At 43.0% G+C, this 18,162-nt stretch overlaps 1 protein-coding gene across 8 annotated transcripts in view; it reads right to left on the reverse strand.

Moving 5' to 3' along the window:
• Positions 1-18,162, reverse strand: part of CEP170 (centrosomal protein 170) — a 2,077,048-nt gene that overhangs the window by 1,735,861 nt on the left and 323,025 nt on the right. The window lies entirely within an intron of this gene.

The raw sequence follows: 18,162 nt of genomic DNA on the forward strand, positions 1-18,162 counted from the left end.
TCAAAGACACTATATTTAAAAATAAACCACAGGAATTTATAAATTACATATCAACAGTTACAAAAAAAGTGTACGTATGTATCACATACAACTAACAAATTACCCAATTATGGGGAAAAAGACGGGAAAACAACTCATAATTCATTTTCAATCCTTATTAACAGCAATCTACTGCAGTAAAGTCAAACATGCAGATATAGCAGATAAAAAGCCTTCATACTGGAGAATAATACTACAGAAATTAATAAAAAGGGAAAAACATCAAACACTGATGTTGAAAAGGAACCCATACTAAATTAGTAACAATCCCACCACAAATTAAACTGCTTGCAATAACATTACTGCTAATTAATCTTCATCTTCCAGATGAAATACTACAGGCTTTCCTACAGCTGGGAAAATACTACTACAGGCTTCCATATATGCAAAATGATGAAAGCTTTTTAGCAACATGTGGGAGAAAATGTAGAAAATAATGGAAGAACAGGAATCTATGAAGCAGTCTTACTTCTAATTTGGCACTAACTGAAGATGAACTCTTATGGCAAAGGGTTACTTCCCATTCTTTCTTGAGTGGAACCGAAACTAACCGCCCACTCCCTCCATAGGAAGTGAGGTCTGAAGCTCCAGCTGCACTCAGTGATTTCAGTAAACCATCAAGTGACAGGATTAATTTCTCAACCTTTTCAGTTCAAAAAGTAAAAAGAAACCACTTAGATGAAAAATAATTTAAACATAACTTTATTACAAAATGCAAACCAAATGCATTTTTTTCTGTTCCTGCCTGCTGACCCAAACGGAAATGGGAAAAGTACAGTTGTGTACACTTACCATAAATATAGATATTCGAGTGTATTCACTGTTGCAGTCATTACATTTGGGTTATCTGCTTGCAGTAGCCCTCAGTCGGCCTATTTAACAAAGTCTTGGGTCCTGCGTCTGTTGCTGTCTCCTCTTCCATGACGTCAGGTCATCAGGGGTATAAAACATGCAGCCAACACCATTACATCAGTTTTTCTTGCCCCAGATGTCAGGTGCCCCCCTAATGGGAAGCAATTATATGTTATGTTACACCTCCAACAAAAAGCAAACACACCAGAAAGCTTAAATACACTAAACAAGAAGAAAGGTATAGCCAAGAGAAGTCAGGGGCTGGAGGGAGGGTAACCAGGACTGCAACAGTGAATACACTCAAACATCTACATTTATGGTAAGTGTACACAACTGTATTATGTTCTTCGTGTTTCACTGTTGCAGTCATTACATTTGGGTTGATTCCCAAAGCTAAGAAAGGGAGGAGGAAGTTGGAGAGCATTACGACCAGCTATTAAGCCCTGCAAGACTGCAGTGGCAAAACCAGCTCTGAGTTTAGAAACAATAGGCAAGTGGTAATGCTTGGTGAAGGTATGTACAGAGCTCCAGGTAGCAGCTTCTAGGATGTCCCTGGTAGGGTCACCTCTGAGAAAGGCTGTAGAGGTAGATGTAGCCCTGGTGGAATGTGATCTTATCCCCTGTGGGGTAGGTTTTCCATGGTGCTTATAGCAGAAATGAATGTAAAGGCCTATCCACTTAGAAATGATTTGCTTTGAAATGGCCTTCCCCTCTGCCCCTGCAGCAAAGCCAGCTAGCAGCTGTTCAGATTTTCTGAGAGGCTTAGTCCTGTCCAAAAAAAATCTAAGTTGTCTCTGCACGTTCAGAGACTGCAGTATTCGTTCTCCTTTGTTCTGTGGATTAGGGAAAAAAGTAGGCAAATGAATGGACTAATTAAGGGCCACACTAGACACCACCTTGGGCATAAAGGAAGGATTGGTCCTGAGGGACACCCTGTCTGCATGGAAGATGATGAAGGGCTCCACTGCCATGAGGGCCTGTAATTTAGACACTCTTCTTGCTGAAGTGATAGCTAGAAGGAAGGCTATTTTCCAAGAAAGGAATTTCAACTCTGCAGTTTCAGCTGACTTAAAAGGAGGCAGAGTGAGCTTTTCCAATACAAAGTTAAGGTCCCAAGCTGGAATGGGGCTCTCCTGAGTGGTCTTAAATTTTTGGCCCCTCTGAGGAATTGCTTTAGCAGGGGGTGAGAGAAGAGGGGTTATTCAGTATTATAATGTACTGAAATGGCAGAGGCATGAATTTTAATTGACGAGAAGTAAAGGCCCTTGTGGAGCATCTCTGTTAAGTACCGAAGAATATGCGGTAAGCTGGGCACCGTTGTGCCTATCCCCTGAGTCTGGCTCCAGGAACAGTATCTTTTCCACTTTTCAGCATAGGATTTTCTAGTACGAGGCCTCCTTGCCTCCAGAATGACATCTAGCACCTGCTTACTGAGGGATGCTATTGGAGAGCTCAAGGAATTAGCCAGGCTGCAAGGTTCAGGGTTTGAAGCCAAGGGTGCAGAATCTGGCCCTCCTGCTGGGACAGCAGGGAAGGGGTCTGAGGCGGGTGCCATGGTACCAGCAGTGAGATACTGCGCAAGAGGGGGTACCAGTGCTGGCATGTCCAGTCTGGTGCAATCAGTATTGTCCTTGGTTTGTCCTGCTTGATCTTTAGCAGAACTTTCGAGAGGAGAGGCAGAGGTGGAAAGGCATAAACTGAGAGGCTTTCCCAGGTGAAGGACAGAGCATCCATTTTCCAAGCTTGACTGTGGAAAGTCCTTGTGCAGAATTTGTCCAATTGGTAGTTCTGAGGGGAGGCAAACAGGTTTATCTCTGGATTCCCCCATTTGTTTCTCAAAAGGTTGAATACCTTTGGTTACAGTTTCCGCTCATGTGGGTCCATGAGATTTCTGCTTAGGTCATCTGCCAGTGAATTTAGCTTGCCTGGCAGGAATTGAGCTTGTAGGTGCACTTGGTAGCTCAAGGCTGTGTTCCACAAAACCATGGGCTCCCCCCTGCTTGTTTATCTACCACATAACAGTGGTGTTGTCTGTCTTTACCAATAATTGTCCTGGAAGAATGCGGTCCTTGAATGCTGTCAGGGAATTCTGTACAGCTAACATTTATTTTTGATTGATATGCAGGTGCATCTGACTCTGGCTCCATTTGCCCTGAATGCACTGCTCTGCCAAGTGAGCCCCCCATGCATAGCCTGAGGCGTCTGTTAGGGTTTGGATGGCAGGGGGTAGAGTGAATGGGAGCCCCTTGTTGTGGTAGCAGGCCTCTGCCCACCAAAGGAACTCTGTCTTTATACAAGGAATGATAAGAATCATTGATTCCAGGTCCTGAAAATGTTGACACCATAGGCATTTTAGATACCATTGTAGTCTCCTCATACGCAGTCTTGCATATGGAATTAGTAGAATGCAAGAGGCCATGAACCCCAGGGCTTGCAGGATTTTCCTTGCAGATAGCTTGGTCTCTGTGGCCAGTAGTTTGAAGTAGGCTGTCAAACTCGTTTCTCTGGCGTGAGGTAAGCCATCTGGGAAGTTGTGTTCAAGCTTGCTCCTAGGAATACAATCTGTTGGCAGGGTACTAGATGAGACTTCTTTTCGTTTATGGCGTACTCCAGTGAGGTTAGAAGTTTCTTTACAAATGCCAGATGTTTTAGTAGCATGTCCTGGCTTTCTGCCTGAATTAGACAATTGTCCAGGTATGGGTATATTTGAATATTTCTTTGCCTGCAAAATGCAATGACAGGAGCTAGGCACTTTGTGAATACCCTGGGCACAGTAGATAAGCCAAAGGGAAGTGCAGAGAAAGTACAGTTGTGTACCTACCATAAATGTATATGTTCGAGTGTATTCACTGTTGCAGTCATTACTCTTGGGTTATCCTGCTGGCAGGCTACCCGCAGTCGGCCTGAATTCCAAAGTCTTGGTCCAGCGTCGGTTGCTGTCGCCTCTTCCCTGACGTCAGTGCGCCACGGGTATAAAAGATGCAGCCAACGCCACTTTCTTCAGTTTTTCTTTCCCCAGATGTCAGGTGCCCCCAAAAAAGGTATGCTAAAAATTATGCCAATATACATGCATGCACTAAGGTAATGATTTCCTTCATCTACAAGCAAATACACCATATAGGTTGTATAGAATAGAGAAGTGCAGATAAGACCCAGCAAAAGAAAGGGGGATGGTGGGAGGGTAACCTGGACTGCAAAAGTGAATACACTCGAACATCTACATTTATGGTAGGTACACAACTGTACTATGTTCATCGTGTTTCACTGTTGCAGTCATTACTCTTGGGTTGAATCCCAAAGCTGAGGATGGGTGGCTGGGGCTAAATATGATTAGGAGAGGCTATGAGGCCCTGCAGAACTGCAGTGGCAAAGCCTGCTCTGGATTTAGAGTAGAGAGGTAAGTGGAAGTACTTTGTAAAAGTGTGCAATGAACTCCAAGTTGCAGTCTCTAAGATGTCTTTGGTTGGTACTCCTCTGAGGAAGGCTGCTGAGTTGGCTGCTGCTCTGGTTGAATGTGGCCTAATGCCCTTAGGCACTGATTTGCCATGTTGTGAATAGCAGAAACGAATGCAATGGCCTATCCATTTTGAAATAGTCTGTTTTGAGATAGCCTTTCCTTGTGATCCTGCAGCATATGCCACTAAAAGTTGCTCAGTCTTTCAAAAAGCTTTAGTTCTGTCCAAGTAGAAGCGTAGCTGTCTGTGTATGTCCAAAGAATGCAGAAGTTTCTCACCCTTGTTCTGTGGGTTTGGATAAAAGGTAGGCAAGTGAATGGTTTGGTTAAGGGCCACACTGGACACCACCTTAGGCATAAATGTTGGGTTTGTCCTCAGAGAAACCCTGTCTGGATGGAAAATGATAAAAGGTTCCACAGCCATGAGTGCCTGTAACTCAGAGACTCGTCTTGCAGAGGTTAGTGCTAGGAGCAGAGCTGTTTTCCAGGATAAGAATTTTAGATCGGCTGTTGAGGCTGGCTCAAAAGGAGGCAGTGTGAGTTTTTCCAAGACATAATTGAGGTCCCATGCAGGTATTGGTGCTCTCCTTGGAGGGCTTATGTTTTTGGCCCCTCTGAGGTACTGCCTTATTAAAGGATGAGAAAAGATATGTGGTTCCGTATTGTAATGGGCTGAAATGGCAGAGGCATGGATCTTAATTGATGAAAAAGATAGGCCTTTGTCCAGCATCCCAGTTAAGTATTGTAAAATCTGAGGAATATTTGGTACAAACGTGACAATTCCTTGTGCCTGGTTCCAAGCACAGAATCTCTTCCATTTTTCTGCATAAGATTTTCTGGTACTGGTCCTCCTGGCCTCCAAAATAACATCCATCACAGCTTTGGAAAGAGGAGTGTTCTGAATGGCTACATTATCCACCATGCTGCCAGATTTAAGGTCCTGAGTTGGCTGTGCAGGATCTGATTGTTTTGTTGGGTCAGTAAGTGAGGAATTTGAGGCAATGTCCAGGCTGGACCTTGAGACGAGGTCTTTAGGAGTGGGTACCAGTGCTGGCGTGGCCAGTCTGGGGCAATCAGTATCAATTTTGGCTTCTCTTGTCTGACCATTAGGAGTACCTTGGGAAGGAGAGGCAGTGGAGGAAAGGCATATACGGTTATGTTTTTCCAGCTGAAGGATAAGGCATCCACTTTCCATGCTTGCTTGTGATAGGTCCTTGTGCAGAATCTCTGTAGTTGGCAGTTGTGAGGGGAGGCAAATAGATCTATGTCTGGGCAGCCCCATTTCCTTGTTATCATGCTGAAGACTTGTGGATCCAGTTTCCACTCGTGGGAATCCATGAGGTTTCTGCTTAGTTCGTCTGCCAGAGTATTTACCTTTCCTGGCAGGAATTGTGGTTGCAGGTGAACTTGATAAGTCAATGCTGTGTTCCACAAAGTCATGGCTTGTCTGCAGAGGGGGTAGGAATGTGTGCCTCCCTGCTTGTTTATGTACCATACGACTGTAGTATTGTCCTTCTTTATCAGTAGTTGTCCTGGATGAAGTAGATCCTTGAAAGCTGTCAGGGCATTCTGAACAGCTAGCATCTCTTTTTGATTTATATGAAGATGCATCTGGCTTGCGGGCCATGTGCCCTGAATACATTTTCCTGCCATATGGGCCCCACAGGCATAATCTGATGCATCCGTTGTTAGTGTCTGCCTGGCTGTGGGTAAAGTGAATGGCTGTCCCTTGTTGTGGTGACAGGCCTGTGCCCACCATCGAAACTCCTGTTGCAGGCAGGAAATGAGGGTAATTAATGTTTCCAGGCTGTGGCAATGTTGCGTCCAAACACTTTTTAGATACCATTGTAGTTTCCTCATATGCAGTCTGGCATATGGAATAAGCAGAATGCAGGATGCCATGAAGCCCAAAGCCTGCAGAATTTTTCTTGCAGATAACTGAGTCTTTGTTGCCAACATTTTGAAGTAAGAAGTCAGTTGCCTTTGTTTGTCTGGCATGAGATAAGCCATCTGGGCAGTTGTATTTAAGCTTGCACCCAGGAATATTACCTCTTGAGAGGGTACTAGTTTTGATTTCTTTTCGTTTACTGTGTACCCTAGGCAAATTAGTAATCTTTTTACAAACGCCAGATGCTTTAGTAGAATGTCCTTGTTCTCTGCTTGAATAAGGCAGTCGTCCAAGTAAGGATAAATTTGAATTCCTCTTTGTCTGCAAAATGCAATTACTGGTGCCAGGCATTTTGTGAAGACCCTGGGCGCAATAGATAAGCCAAAGGGCAGTGCAGAGAATTGGTAGTGCATTGAGCCAGCTATGAATCTGAGGTATCTTCTGCAAGATTGTCTAATTGGGACATGCAGGTATGCCTCTTTTAGGTCCAAAGGTACAAGCCAAGCCTTCTTGCCCAGCATGGGCAGAAGCTGTTGCAGAGTCAACATTTTGAATTTTGGAACGTCCAGAAATGTGTTTAGAATAGACAGGTCCGGTATTGGTCTCCAGGCTTTGTTCTTTCTGGGTACCAAGAAAAGTCTAGAGTAAAATCCTTGTCCCTGCTCTTGCTGTGGTACTCGCTGAATGGCCCTCATGTCCATGAGTGATGAAACTTGCTTTTGTGCCTCTGCCCATTGATTGTGTGTCAGGTCTGGCATACCTGTTGCCCTTGGCAGGGTGTGAAAGTGGAACCTGTAGCCCTGAGACACTATATTCAAGACCCATTTGTCCTGGGTGATCATGTGCCAATTTTGTGAAAAAAGTGCTAGTTTTCCCCCCAAGGGGGCTGCCAAAAGATAAGTGCTTGGTGCTGGCAGAGGAAAGTCATTGGGACTGTTTCCTGTATGGCTGTGATTTGTCTTCTTCACTTTTGGAGGTGGAAGCACCCCATTGTTTAGGCCTGTATGAGCCTTGGGGCTGAGATCTGCCTCTGGCTCACTGACGTCAGGGAAGAGGTGACAGCAACAGACACCAGACCAAGACTTTGGAATTCAGGCCGACTGCGGGTAGCCTGCCAGCAGGATAACCCAAGAGTAATGACTGCAACAGTGAAACACAATGAACATCTGATAGTGCATGGAGCCTGCTTTGAAGTGTAGATATTTTCTGCAAGATTCCCTTATTGGAATGTGCAGGTTAGCTTCCTTTAAGTCTAAGGTTGCCAACCAGGCATCTTTGCCTAGCATAGGAAGCAGCTGTTGAAGTGTTAGCATTTTGAATTTTGGGAATACTAAAAAGGTGTTTAGAATAGAGAGGTCCAGGATAGGATGCCAGGAGCTGTCTTTTCTGGGTACCAGGAAAAGTCTTGAGTAAAAACCTTGTCCCCTTTCTTCTGCTGGGACAAGTTGAATAGCCCTGATACTCAGAAGAAAGAGAACCTGCTGTTGAGCCTCTGCCCACTGATTTGAGGGTAGGTCTGGCCAACCGGTTGGGGTTGGTAAGGTGTGAAAGTGGAATCTGTATCCTTGGAAAACTATATTTAAAACCCATTTGTCCTGGGTAATGAGTTCCCATTTTTTTGAATGCCAGGCGATCTTTCCCCTACGGGAGCAGGCAGTTGTGCAGGGCTTGGAAGGTTTAAGGTTAAGTCACTGTGACATTTTCCAGCTTTGGAAGTGGGAGCCCCCCACTGCTTAGGCCTGTGAGTACCTTGAGACTGTAGCCTAGGTGGTCTGCTGTTCCTGGGTTTAGACTGAGAAGGCCTGGAGGAGACAGGAAAGGACCAGTTCTTAGAAGGCCAATGTCTACTAAATTGCAGGAAATCTTCAACAGTTTGCATATATTTAGCTTTTTCCTCCATCTTTTGAAGGACTTCTTCTGCTTTGTTGCCAAACAGGCAGTCTTGGTTTAAGGGAGCATCCAGTAATTTTGCTTTAACATGATCTGGCAAATTCTGCAACTTAAGCCAAGCATGCATTCTAAGAACAGACCCAGTGACAGCAGCCCTGTAAAATTCTTCTAAAGAGTCAAAACCACATTGCAAAGTATGTTTACCAACTTGTTCAGCAGAATGCATTAAATCCTGTAATTCTTTATTTTCAGCACAGTCAGGAATCAACATAATTTTCTGTTTAAGTAGTCCCATAATATGCTGCTGATACTTTAACATATGAAACTGGCAGTTTAAGGCCCTAATGGCCAAAGCAGCAGAAGTGTATACCTTCTTACCCAATCTGTCCAAGGCCCTGGAATCTCTATCGGGGGGTAGGGTTTTTGGCAGTAGTAGCCTTAATGCCTTTAGGTCCTTGGGAAATGGTCGCTGGGTTCACAGTAGGATTCTTGAAGAGGAACTTGTGAGAGTCAGGTACTCTAATACCGGTCAGGTTTCCTGGGAGCTGGAGGTAAAGTGTCTGGGGCCAGGCTAGAATCCAAGAAGGCATCATCTACAATGTCCAGGACAGGAGGGATAGCTAAAGGCCTGTGTTGAGGTAGGAGTACAAATTCCCTAACCCTCTTTTTGGAGTCAGAGTAATCCTGGCTTTCCCAGCGGAAACTCCCAAGAGAGTGCAAGGTTTCACCAAAAGAAACATCTTCTGGAGGGGAAGCAGAGGGAATGGAGTCCTCTGCATCAAAATCCTCATGGGTAGATAAGGGCAAATCCTGGTACTCAGAAGAAACAGAAATTTCAGAATCCCGATCAGAAGGAAAATCATTTTTAGGTCTCTTAGAGGGTGAAGGCTGGCTTCCCCTAATTAAAGTAATAAGATCTTCAGCCATTCTTATTTGTTTCTTAGGCATATGGGCCTGACCATGCTGTTTGGACGTCAGTTTTGTAGGTGTGGGTCGAGTTTTAGGCCTTGAAGAAGAAGATGGCGTTGGTTTGAAATGCAAGTCAGAAGTCCTGAATACACCCTCAGAAGCCAGTGCTTGCATAGCGGCTCCGGACCCATCCAAGGTAGAGACATGCGCAGGTTCCATGGTCGAAGAAGCATCTCGCGGCATACTGGACTCCGAATGGGTCTCAGTAGAGGCCTGCGAATCTGAAGTAGCGGGTATCAGGGGCTGCGAAAGCACCTCACTGAGTATCAGTGAAATGTTGACTAGCTTAATGGAAGCGTCGGCGGCAGCTTTGGACCTATGCGGTCTGTCTCTGTCTTTATCTTTACGCTTTTTCAGAATGTCGGTAGTCGGATGGCTTACTGAAACCATTTCTGGATAGTTAAACCGAGTACCAAAATAATTTGCTGCAAAAATAAACAGACAACGGATACTGAATAAGGCACAAATCCATCAGTAAAGGACGTCATGGTCTGGGCCTAAGCAAGGAATGCAATACGAATGAAAATTTTTATGAGGTATTTGCTTTCCACAGGTAATACAATTGTTAACTTTTACTGACATCGGTTTAGAGCAAGAAAAAGGATCCCAACGGGGTACTTAGCTTTTTTTGAAGACTTCGGTTCTGAAACTCGAAAACAAAAATTTCAGAAGTCAGCCAACCGGCACTTGCGAACTGAGTCTGCTTCGGACACCGCACGGCAAGAAAGACTAATGTAATGGCGTCGGCTGCATGTTTTATACCCCTGACGACCTGACGTCATGGAAGATGAGACAGTATCCGAAGCAGGGATCCAAGACTTTGATATTCAGGCTGGCTGAGGGCTACCTGTAGGCAGATAACGCAAATGTAATGACTGCAACAGTGAAACATGAAGAACATCTGATATTACTACTTAATAGGTTTCCTCCAGGTACTCCGGTGTCCTCCCACATTCCAAAGACATGCAGTAGGTGGATTGGACACTCTAAATTGGCCGTAGATGAGTGTGTGTGCATGAGTGACTGGTGCAAATGAACTTCCACAGCAGGGCTAGCCACCCGGCAGTGTAAACCTTGGCTCAAGATTGACTGCTATTGCGGAAGTGACACCCCGACCCCATATGCAAAATGGGAAAAGGGGTTGAGGATGGATGGATGGAATGAACCAGTAGACAAGCAGGACACAGTGCATTCAAACACTGGTATGTTTCACAGATGGAGTGCTATTCATAAGCATTTATGAACCACTGAGCAGATGTAGTATGCAGTATACACAAGTACCAAAGCCCTTAAAGACTCAAAGGCCAGTACAAGATTCACAACTGTAACCTATGGGACTGCAGCTATGTACATTAACATGGCACTGCTCTCATTAATGGAGTGATCCCTCTTCCTTTCTAATTTGCTCAGCATACAGCACTAAGCAACATGGTAGAACAGTCCAAAAAAACACACCATTACACAGCAAGAAAATCCCTATTGTGCAACTGGGCTTTCTATGGTGCAGGCAAACCCAGCCCAGTACAAGTATACTTGTCCTGCCCCACACAGTAATGCTGGGAACCCCCTGCCAATGGAAGCTTGCACAATACTTGATCAATGTCATTACCACATTATAGTAATGAACCTATAGCTGCTTTTTCATGCTTAATGACTGATACCTTTGGGAATCACAGTCAGATATGATGGCAGAGTACAAAGCAACACATGACATCTATGGACATAAGTATGGAAAGTAAAATTGTCCTCTACGGTGCTGTGTTGTCCTGCAAAACAGCAAAGCACATTAATCGCTGGACTGCAGACGAGTGTGTGAGATCGGTCTAATATTGTGCAAGCTCCCACTGGCTGGGGCTTGCCAACAATACTGGGCACCAGGAAGCTTTATGCACCACTGTGCAATTTATAAAGAAGGAAGATCAGTTATCAGACAGCATTAAGGACCACAATCCATGGGTATAAATTAAGAAACTACATAGCATGTTGTTTATGCTGCCATTCAGAGTGTTTACATTCCTCTGTGCACTATGTATGTATTTTATACATATGTATATTATAAATAAAAAATGTTATCTATGCATATATTTGTCACCTGAATAAACTCATTACACCCAAGCAGCCCTTTCAGAGGCTGCCAGGAACACTGTCTGATTAAGCGACTTCCTCAGAGACGCACAGTTGTTAAGTAGAGGCTGAGGGAAACAATACCAGGAATTCAGAAGTTGCTCATTAAAAGCTCAAAGATTTAACTGTCTGCAAATTCACAGTTCATGAGGTGAATTCCTTGATATCCCTTTCTTGAACATATGATAATATGGTTATGATTGAAGTCTTGACCATAACCTTCTATATTATGTACTTTGCAAAGATGTTACGATCTAATCAGCTCCACTGGCAAATAAGGATAAAACCCTTATGACAACCTAGGTGAACTGGGTTCAGTCAGCAACTCGGGCATATGTTTGAGCTAGAATGGGAAGGATGGGCATGCTTATCCTGGGGGGCGGGGGTGGGTGGGGTCTTGGAATGAGTTGGAAATATGACCTAGGACATGTGTACAGCTCACCAAGCTGTCATCAGGTGACACCCCTCCACACAGGTACATAGAAGTATGCACAGGCACGTGCAAAGTGCAGTGACCCCATCGTGATGCAGGGCCAACGTAGCCCTGCCCCAGGAGTGCAGTTATGGCCATACCATCAACACCTCTAATGGTTGCCTCTGAGGAACAATGGGTCAAGCAAGAGAATGGGTGACCTGATGGTCAGCAACAGTAAATCAAAAAAGATGTTGAAAAAAGAGCCATCATGATCTAGTCGCAGTGCAGCACAGAAAGCAGCTGACAAAGAACAGCACTGGAAATCTTTTACAGACTCTGAAAGTGGTTACACATTTTTCACTGCCACAAAAGGAGATGAATGGGCAGAGTGAAATATTTAGCAGTTTTTAAATCTACAAACATAATTTAAAAAAAGAGGTAATCTAACCAACAAACAGGAGGATGGAATGTAGTTTTACAGCTACAGTAACTTCTCCCTGAAGCTATTTTATTTACTTATGTATGAATTACATGAACACCTCACTCTAACATTTTACTTCAGGGACAGCTACTGCAGTAGCAGATTACATCTTGCAGAATTTCAAGAATCAATAAATAAACCCCGAGACATGGCAGATACAAGATTACCTGCAGCATAACCAGTCCAAAATCTCTTCTAAATGCCTAGAGTGAGCCTAGAACTTGTAGTTTTCAGTGAATGCATTAACAAGTAGTCTAAGTTGCCTCTGACATGCCCGATAACTGCAGCTCTTGAAGAATGAGCCCAAGCAAGGCATTTGTTTTGCTTCGTTTCACATAGCAAAAATCAGTAATAACAGACCAGCTATGCTTGCAACGGCTTGTTTTAAGTCATTCTTTTTTTCTTAAAGAATACAAAATGTTGATCATATTTTCTGAAAGGAAGAGTCCTTTTGGTACATCTTAAATGGGAACATCTAAGGTGTGCAGCAAATGTTCTTCAGCATTCTGGTATGATAAAATGCTGGCAGCTGAACTGGTTGGTTCAAAGAAATAGCAAATAACACTTTTGGCATAAAAGAATAATTTGTTTTTTAATGACAGCTTCTGACTGTGAAACCAAGGTTTACACATCAAGGCTTGAAATTCAGAATTTCTCTTCCTAGTGCAACTGCTACTAAGAAAATACATCTCCATGTTACTGTCATCAACCCACTTTTACACGAGGTCGGGGTGTCACATCAACATTAGTCATTGTGACCAAATCACCTACAGCCAAGGTTTACACTGCCAGGTGGCAGGGGATTTCCATGTAAGGTACTTCAAATCCACTGAATCAGATGTTAGCAAGCTAACTTCTCCACCATGAAGTTAAACACCTAAAATGGTGACACTTCACTTTTGAAGGTTTTTAATGCAGAAGTCCTACAAAAATACTTAGAAGGATTAGCTGTCACTTGACGGGATACTTCAACACACGTCAGTATTGCAGAGACATGCACTTTAAATGGAAAGTATACTAAATCAGCTTCAACAAGTTCTGGAACTGGGCGAATAAATGGGTACAATCATACCAAAAATCTCATCTACTACTAAATGTATGGCTTTCTAATCAACAGTGTGCTTAGCTTCATTTAGGATTTGCAGAATTCCCTAATGAGTATTTGTCTTGTCTTTTGGCTTTTCCCAGTTAGGGGTCACCACAGCGGAACTCCGGTCCACTAATGATTGGCAGTGGATTTTTACGGTGCCAAGGTGGCAGCCCGACGCCCAACCTTCAATGAAGGCACACTCATTCACACACGCACCTACCCGCATGTCTTTAAACGTCACTCAACCACGAGGAGGACATGCAGACTCCACACAGAAAGCACTCCAGCCAAGAATCAAACCGGAGAACCTCTTGCTGTGAGGCAACAATGCTAACCGCTGCACCACCGCGGCCTTCCCTAATGAATATGTGTCATGGTTATAAATTAATATCCTATCCTCTAAATGGAAAATCTTATAGACTAAAATGGGATGAAGAACTTTGCCTTTACGGCTATGTTAAAAATGTTTTGTCAAAGCAAGCTGGAAGCCAAAGAGGTGGATGGCTGCTTGCCTACATAAACACACACACAAAAAAATGGTTAAAAGAATCAAGCTTGCCCAATCTTGGACATACATCGGCTCCTAACTCCAAAAAAGGAACAGGCAGTCAGCTTCTATTCTGTTATATAATGATGATGATGAAGAACACAAAAAAATGGAAGCAATGTATTTAGATGGGTAGCAAATATTTCCACTCTGGACATGCCTCAAGCATTCATAGTTTATTGTCCCGGTGGCATACAGGGATAAAGTCCTGACTATTACCCAGATGATCAGAGTTTGAATAGTGAGCCAGGAAGTAGAGGAATAGGCTGGGTAGGGTGGGACTCAGCAGCTAACTCCAGTATGTCCATCTCGGGGGAGGATGCAGCCCAGTCTAATGCAATACTGACACCTAGCAGAAGATAGGTGCTGCAGCAGGGCAGCATAAAGGAAGAGAGGCAAGCACCCACCAACCAGTGTGTTCTCATACTCCAGCTAAGTTTAACATATACACATAAGAGCCAAATATTTCTTGCAGGTATTGTGTGATTTTTGCTTGTCTAGCCTGCCACAAAGTAATGCCGGGCAGGGTAAGTAAAAACCCTAGGCTCACCAAGGATGATTCTGCCACCAAAGCCAACCTCTGTAGTTCTCCAGTCTTAGGACAATTAGGTGCCATCTCACTCCTAGTCACCTGACAGCCAGGGAGTGGTCTCTTCTCTGAGTGGGGTAAGTTGGACCCTTGGGTCAAGAAGATGAAGGACTGACTCCAGTTGGCTGACAGATGGTCAACATGACCTTAAAAAGAAAATGTTTCAAAAAAAGGATTTACAGTCTGATGAAGGAATAGGGTACTAAGACTCTGAGAACATCTGCCTACCAATGGAATCCACCAAAAGACACTACCCTCCTTGTAAAAGAAAGACTGCCACAAATAATAAAATTTAAGATTACTCAGAGCCATATTAAAATTGATTACTCCATCAACCAAACATGCCTCTGTAATCTTTAACCATACCACGTTACCAGCTTCATTATCTGATTGCCCCTTTAACACTCGCTTCATCACAGTACTTAAACTTGTCTCCACTCCATATATCTACTTATCTGCTTCGTCATTAAATTCTCCAACACCTCCATTCTCTAATCCAATAACTAGGATTTCAACTCTCTCTAATCCTCTCCAAAAGTTCTCCAGCAAAAATGTTTACTCCTCCCTCAATGTTGGGATTCTCCAAGCAGTAATGAAAGTCCTTTGGTGTTACCTATTGCACAAAACGAGTAGGGAAGCCCCCCCCCCCCCCCCCCCAACCATCATCATGGCCAATTTTCCCCTAATCAGTAGCAATGCTACCTTGGATCTCCCCTGAACATAGACCACTGGACCAGCGGGACTTACCCAGTCAACAAAATGTAAATAAATAAATAAAATGGAAAAGTAATTCCTCTAGCCCAGTTGAGCATGTCCTGACACTCAAAGCAAACAGTTCACAAAAATCTCCACCCTACAAATGCCATCCAAACATACTGATTTGTTACTCAAACACCCTGCTCTGAATACCACTGTTCAGGTCTTGAAATAGCCAAACAGCTACCCATCAAAGAGTGTACTGATATGATTTTGGAGACTTCCTAACTGCTATAAAATGATCATCTAACCCTTTTTCTAGCCAGTAAACTAATCTTCCAGTACCATTTAGCATTCCACTGAAACACTGACCCTCAAAAGATCATATTACAGACTTACCATTACAGCACATCTTGTCTGTATAAAGTCCTAAAACCTGTGACTCATGCCCTCCTGTCTAAGAGATATTAAGCATTCTTAAGTAACTTGGATGTCTTCTGATTAGTTCCCTTCGAGGCAGACCCACTCTTCAGTGTTTCTTTCACTTCCTCCTCCTTATATCCTCACTCCAAACATTGCCACAACAAATATGGAAATCAGTTTGCTGTTTCACTTATGTATATATCAGTCAGTTTTGACGATCAGTGTTACATTTAATATAAATATTACTACTTACATAATCATATATACATTTTTTGAAATTATATGTGCTATTATACATGTAGAGTGCACTCTTACAACAAGATGCAGTTATCTACCTGCTGTATCCTGAATCTCTTCCTTGTATATATGAAAATGTGACTAGTTCATGAAGACAATACTTTAGTGCTTTACACCCAGGCTACAGTTAAAATAAGTCACTTGCCACAGCCAATGTATTACATATGAATGCAAATAAGCAAGTAGAATAAATAAATGAATATTGTGGCTTCAGCAGGACATAATCATCACACACATGCATTCTCTCCCTACTTCACCTCCCCAGCAATGTCACAAGAATGAGCGTGCAGCACAAAAAAAATCAGAAGTGACTACCCTTAAACTAAAACACAAATACCTTGTTTTCTGCATCAGTCTATATAATAAGGTGATCAACTTAAAGATGTCATATCATTCCCCATATCTATCCTGATCAATAGTTCCTTAACAGTTGGCGCTAACCCCCAAAATCTGGAAAATATCCCATGTTATCCCACTCCACAAAGGTGGAAGTTCAACAGAATTATCCAATTATAGACCCATCGCCATTCTTTCACCACTGGCCAGAATAATGGAAAAGTGCATCCACAAACAAATTATGCACCACATCTCATTCAGAACAAAATGCTGGCTGTCTCTCAGCATGGCTTTAGGCCACATCACAGCACCACCTCCGCCATCCTTTCCTTCACCAATGCCAAATATCAAAACAGAAATAATAATAAGCTATCATCAGCCCTCTTTTTAGACCACTCAAAGGCCTTTGATATGGTCAACCACCAATTACTCATCCACTCTCTGAAATCTATTTCCCTGGACAACCATACTATACAGTGGTTCCAATCCTATCTGAGTGGTAGACAACAAGCTGTATTATGGCAGGGCAAACTATCCACCCTGTTACCTCTCACCCTTGGAGTTTCTCAGGGCTTTATTTTAGGTCCTCTACTCTTTTCTATCTTTATCCATAACCTACACACTGCCATCCCAGAAACAACCTGCATCCAATATGCAGACGATTCCACCCTGATCTGCGCAGCCTCCTCTCCAACAGCCCTGCAAACCTTAACCCAGAATACATTTAACACAGTTGAAAACTAGCTCTTTAAATCGCCATCTTCTGTTGAATCCTAACAAGACTAAACTGCTACTCTTTACCCCCACGTGTAGGTCCACCCCACGTTCCTTTTCTATACTATCAAACAATGGTACCTCTTTTTCCCCGGATAACCATACTAGCTCTTAGGGGTAATAGTAGACAATCTCAAATTCGATCTGCACGTCAACAAAATTATCAAAACCATTAATAAGAAGCTTGGCTCATTATATAGAAATAAACCTTTTCTAACCCCAATAGCTAGGACAGCAATAGCCCGCTTTCATCTTCTTTCTACCCTTCTATATGCTTCCCCTATACTCTCTAACCTAAACAAATCAGAGCTTACCAAGCTCTCTCACTGTTACAACCATATTGCCAGATTCACCATTGGGTCCACGTATAGGAAACATCACTGCCAAAACCTCAATCTCCTAGGTTGGCTAGAACTGCCAAGCTTACTTCGGTTCAATTAGCTAATAGTAGCACATAATATTCTCATTCAACAAGAGAACACTCCCACACTTAAAAATATCATAAAACCATATAGTAACTCCAGACTGTTACGCTCATCCAACAACCTGTTAGTCCAAACACACAAAGCTAATAACTCAGCTGGAGACTCCCTGTTTGCCAACTTTGTTGGCAAAGCTTGGAATTTACTTCCAGCGAGCCTTACCCTTGAACCCTATCAAAGTCTCTTCAAAAAAGCCCTCAAACAGTATTTTACAATGCACTGGCTCTGTCCATGTACCAACACTGATTAATCTCCATAACTACTCCCTAACTTAACAGTTCTGTATATACTTCTTGCCCACAAAAGCTTTTTGTGACCTTCTTTTTCTGTACATTAACTTACTTTGTAAATAATAACTGTTGCTGTAATCCACTTGTTTTATATTCTATTACACACTGTTAATACTGTGAATCCCTCTTGAGGGCCATACCTTACAGACTTTGTAATATGCTTGGCATGCCTGTACGTTTTTTTTAATCTGTGTAATTGGAACTTTCTTCTCAGGCCTCCGCTGAAAATGGACATGTATCCAGTCGGACTATCCCGGTCAACAAATGTAAAATAAATAAATAAATAAGTTGTTAAACATTTCTGCAGAAAATGTACTAGTCACTTTAAACGGATTCACTATACAATCTCGAAATACTGAAATGTCGAATTTCAGTATTTCGAGACTGAATAGTCGAAAAACCACATATACGAAACCCCACAATCGCGATCATTATCATTCACACACACACACAAACCAGGACATAATCACATACACACATACACCTACCTAACTAAACAAACATAACAACACACACAAACACACAA

This window comes from Protopterus annectens, chromosome 1.part2 (assembly GCF_019279795.1).
Source record: "Protopterus annectens isolate FY-2018-M chromosome 1.part2, PAN1.0, whole genome shotgun sequence".
NCBI classification, from domain to species: Eukaryota; Metazoa; Chordata; order Ceratodontiformes; family Protopteridae; genus Protopterus; species Protopterus annectens.